Source organism: Dama dama, chromosome 12 (assembly GCF_033118175.1).
Source record: "Dama dama isolate Ldn47 chromosome 12, ASM3311817v1, whole genome shotgun sequence".
Classification (NCBI taxonomy): domain Eukaryota; kingdom Metazoa; phylum Chordata; class Mammalia; order Artiodactyla; family Cervidae; genus Dama; species Dama dama.
In genome coordinates, this window is record NC_083692.1 from 35,695,797 (window position 1) to 35,701,238 (window position 5,442).

Consider the following 5,442-nt stretch of genomic DNA (forward strand, 5'->3'; position numbering starts at 1 on the left):
TACTTTCTATGGGTTTAGACAAATGTGTAATAATATGTAGTCACCATTATAGTATCATACAGAGTAGTTTCACTGCCCTAAAAATCATTCATGTTCCAAGATTTTATTCTTGGTAATGGAATTATTTTCTTTATTTCCTCTTTAGATTGTTTTTTTGGTTGATGTGTTTTGACAGCCTTTTTAAAGCTGTAGATTCACTCTTGTTCCCTTTCTTCCATATTCTCTTTTACCATTTATATGGTCATTTGCTCTTTAGAAGCCCTATGTTTACCCCCAAGAAATGTTAAATACTGGAATGTCCAGGTTGGTTGGCTGTCCAACCGAGGGAAACTTCAGCTGAGGGTAAGAGAAGGGTTATTTTCTTCTGCAGCACTCCTCCGTGACCTTGTACTCCTACTCCTGAGGCAGCCCGCCCCCCCCCCCCCCGCCCCCCCCAGTTTGGTCCTGCTCAGCCTTCACCTGGGACACAGTGCTCCTTGTTTTGTAGCTCAGAGTCATCCTCCCAGGTATGGAACAGAATTCACTCCTCCTTTTTGGGGAGGCTCTGTCCTTTGTGGACAGGCTTCAGTTTTAAAACATCTACCACATGACTTCCTTGGCGTCATCATGGTGGTTTCCTTGGCTTTCAAGATTTGAGTTAAGGAGGAAATGTTATTGTAGGACTGGAAATGGTGAATCCCACAAGTCTGGACATCACTTTGCTGGCCTGATCCTGGGGAATTCCAAGGTTTTAGATGGGCTAATTGGAGTGTTTGTGTGCCTGACTTCAATTACTTACTTACATTTCCATGGCCCTCTGAGCGTGAATACCAGGCTCTGGCTGACTGGAGGGAAGTGAGTGACACACCCAGTCTTAAGTTTAAGCAGCTTCTTTTAATGCTCTCCATAATGGTGTAATTATGACTTGCTTACAAATCCTGTTGGGATGACTCCTGGGCACATGCAATGCAAGGCCCTAATGCGTCCATCCGCTTTTCCTCTTATTTCACATTCTCTTGTTTGGTTTGAGCAATGTGTCCACAACTCTGACCTTTTGAGAAATCCTTGAACTTTGGGAACTGACCATGCTGCCCAGAGAGCTGTGGTTTGGCCGTTGATCAGTGCTGAGAAGGCTGTGTTGAGGGAGAGCTGTGATGAAATGCCAGGATGTGTACCAAAACTTCCTCTGAGGCTGTCATACTTAGGTTTTGTTAATTTTCTCCTGGTTTTAGAATGAGCTTCTCCTCTTTTTCCCTGGATCGTCTCATATTTGAAAATGTGCCAAATGAATAGACAAAGACACTTGTCTTCTTGGAGGTTTCTCATGTCACCCGTGTGATGACACTCATCTTTAAAGTCATATTTGATCTTGACTGGTATATTTCGTTATGGTACTTTTTCTTTTTGTAGGGCAATGCTACTTGTAAAATCTAAGGGTAAACTAAACGAGAAACAGAAATGCTAGTAAGTAAAAATCAGTTTAAAACAACCAGGGACCCTGTAATTATTTCACAGCGGTCATTTGGAAAATAACTTTAAGCACATCTAATCTCAGGGCAAAACTTCTCATTTCTAGGTCCTTCCGAAAGCTGACTCATCTGTGAGCAAGAAGCATGTGAGCTTGAAGTTCTCATCCAAAATCTTATCTGACTTTTTCTTGCTAAACAGTTGTCAAAATCACCTCCAAACAGAGGGCTGAGGGTGCCTTATGTCAATGCTTGATCATTTTAGCAGAATTTCCATATAAATTGAATATTTAGAAGGTAATTAGAACATTAAAAATATCTCGTGTACTTAAAATATCAATAGGTCAACAATGAATTCTCGTGAACCTTTAACTGTTGGTTTGGGCAAAAAGTTTGTTCAGTGTTTCCTGTAAGCTGGCACTCAGTTCAGTTGCTCAGTCGTGTCTGACTCTTTGTGACCCCATGGACTGCCGTACTCCAGGCTTCCCTGTCCATCACCAACTCCCGGAGCTTACTCAAACTCGTCCATCAAGTCGGTGATGCCATCCAGCCATCTCATCCTCTGTTGTCCCCTTCTCCTCCCGCCTTCAATCCCTCCCAGCATCAGGGTCTTTTCCAATGAATCAGTTCTTCACATCAGTGGCCAAAGTATTGGAGTTTCAGCTTCAGCATCAGTCCTTCCAATGAATATTCATGACTGATTTCCTTTAGGATTGACTGGTACTAGTAACACTTAATTGTCTTTAACTTCATTTGAAACAATTCTTTTAGATTGTATTGTGACAGCTGTCATATCAGTGTGCATTTAAAAAAAAACAAAAATTGCTGAATTTTTGTGTAGCCATTTAAATTTTGAAGATAGAAGAAAAAAGCAACATTTTTGGCATATTATGCTTTATTATTTCAAGAAAGGTAAAAACACTACTGAAACACACAAAAAAAGATTTGGGCAGTGTATGCAAAAGGGGCTGTGACTGGTCGAAAGTGTCAAAAGTGGTTTGTGAAGCTTCTGAAGCTTTCTCCTGGAGATTTCCCACTGGATGATGCTCCATGGCTAGGTAGACCAGTTGAAGTTGATAGCGATCAAATTGAGACATTAATTGAGAAAAATCAACATTATAACGTGGGAGATAGCCGACAAATTCAAAATATCCAAATCAAGCATTGAAAATCATTTGCATCAGCTTGATTATGTTAATCACTTTGATGTTTGGGTTCCATGTAAGTTAAGCAGGAGCGGGGTGGGACCTTCTTGACCATACTTCCACACGTGATTCTCCATTTAAACGTAAAGAAAACACTTCACTTTTAAAACATATTGTAATGGGTGATGAAAAGTGGATACTGTACAATAATATGGAATGGAAGAGATCATGGGGCAATTGAAATGAACCACCACACCAAAGGCAGGTCTACGTGATGTGTATATGGTGGAATTGGGAGTCCTCTATTATAAGCTCCTTCTGGAAAACCAAATGATAAATTCCAGCAAGTACTGCTCCAAACTAGACCAACTGAAGGCAGCACTTGACAAAAAGCATCTGGAATTAGTAAACAGAAAATGCATAACCTTTTGTCAGAGAAGTGCAAGATTGCATGTTTCTTTGATGACCATGCTTAGTTACAACTGGGCTGGGAAGTTCTGATTCATCTGCCTGTTTGCCAGACATTGCACCTTCAGATTTCCATTTATTTCAGTCTTTACAAAGTTCTGTTAGTGGAAAAATATTCCAATTCCCTAGAGGACTGTAAAAAACACCAGAAACTGTTCTTTGCTCAAAAATATAAAAAGTTTTGGGAAGATGGAATTATGAAGTTGCTTGAAAAATGGCAGAAGGTAGTAGAATAAAATTGTGAGTATGTTGTTCAATAAAGTTCTTAGTGAAAATGAAAAATGTGTCTTTTATTTTTACTTATAAACTGAAGGAAATTTTTGGCCAACCCACAAACACTGTAAAAGAGAATGTTAAAATCAAGGTGAAAACCCCAAACCCTGAGAACTGATAATTTACATTTCCTGTATTTTAGCTTTTTTTGAGAATGGAAGAGAAATCTTCCAGATTTCAACAAACCATATGTTGATAGGATGAGACAAAGGATTAAGATTCGTATCTTGGATCATTCCAGACAGGCATGTTAGATGGTGACTAGAGAGGAGATTAATTGCTAGCTGGATCTGAGCTCAGGCTTGGGCATGGAGGACACTGGTTTGGAAGTGTGAGGGGTTCCCTGAACTCTGGTGCAGTCTATGAGGGTTTCACTCAAGGAAGGGTATGATGTGGGCATAAAACCATTCTTCAGACAGTTGGGGATGGTCTCCTTTTAGAGCCAGGTATACCAGTTGTCCTGTATCTTCCATTGCCTTTAGCCCCAGGCAGTCCTCTGTGTATAGGGTGCTCTACTGTGAGGGAATGGCCACTTCTGTTAAATCCAAACTGCTCAGAATCCATGGGGTCCACAGTGGAATCATTGAGGAATTTCACCATCCCAAACTTCTTCAGGGCCATGAGGTTTCTCTTGTAGGACTCATTGACACGTCTCTCATTAATATCTGCCCAGAAGATGCTGTGGTTGTGGTAGATGTCCTCCTTTATGGGGTTGTGCCAGTATTCTGCTTGCACCAGGCGTGCTTGCATAGCTTTGTCTGTAAGCCCAACATCCAGTGTTTTTCTATCAAGTCATAGATGTGAGAGCTCTCTCCTGGGCACAGAGGAAGTCTAAAAACACCTTGATGTTGTCCCCCAACTGAGATGAGATTGCTCATGGGAGGTGATGGACATCTCTGAGCCACTGCCCGTAGAAATTGGCCTCCCTGGGAGAATCCCATAGCATTGTAGCCTTGCTGAAACCTAGGATCTTTAGCAAGAATCTGGCGAATTGTTGTTACTTGGGAGCTGAGATTCAAAAAGAAGCTGTTCACCACATCCTCTGTCAGCGTCTTTCCAATCCCTAAAGATAAGATATAAATTTCAGGTATTTTCTCCTCAACCATTTTTTAAAATATCACCCATGCTTAAGGGATTACAACAGCTGTCTCCCATCCCATGCCAGAAATAATGATCATGATGCATCTTACATTCTGATAGTTACAGAAGCCACTTACCACTTTAGACCCATCGGTGGCAGTGGCACCAATGGGTCACAATGCCCTAGCACTAGGGGTGTGCAGGACCCCGGAAGGAAAACGAGAGCCGAGAGCCACCATCTTGACTCAATCACATGACCGCACTCTCAACAGCTTTGTTAAGAACATTTATTTCATTTTATCAGTGAGCAAGTTGGGGCTTAGGGAGAATTAAATGACCTGCCTTCTGGCCACTGGGTTAAAGAGAGGAGGTTCCTGTCTTGGCTCTCCATCTGTCGATCATCTTGTTAACCAATGGTCCTAAACCGTGAGATCACCTCTAGCTTACCGTTGTAAATGAACAGTCTTTTCCTGTTGACCTCTGTAACTCTGAGCGCCCACTCTTTTGAATTGGAATCAGATTTTTTTTTTAATTTTAGATTTTATGATCAGGCCCAGTCACATTTAATTATTGTGCAGTATTTGCTAAAACAGAATTTCCCACCCACAGAATGTGTCAACCTCGATATGTAGAATCAGATTTTTGAAGGTGTCCTCAATCGACTTTGCCCTTTGAACTCAAAAGTGCTGCTGGGAGTAACTTTAAAATGGGCGGGGAGGGAGGTGAATCAGCTATCTGTAGTTCTAGCTGATCACACAGTCCTAAATGCTCATACTTTAAAAATACTGCATGTAAGGATCCTCTATGACCCACCTCCCAGAATATTGGAAATAAAAGCAAAAATAAGCAAATGGGACCTAATGAAACTTAAAAACTTTTGCACAACAAAGGAAACTATAAGTAAGGTGAAAAGACAGCCCTCAGATTGGGAGAAAATAATAGCAAAGGAAGCAACAGAAAAAGGATTAATCTCAAAAATATACAAGCAACTCCTGCAGCTCAATTCCAGAAAAATAAATGACCCAATCAAA

The 5,442-nt window shown here is 41.0% G+C and overlaps 1 pseudogene; it reads right to left on the reverse strand.

The window, feature by feature from the left end:
- Positions 1 to 3,702: 3,702 nt before the first annotated feature.
- Positions 3,703 to 4,516, reverse strand: LOC133066815 (palmitoyl-protein thioesterase 1-like; annotated as a pseudogene).
- Positions 4,517 to 5,442: the final 926 nt, after the last annotated feature.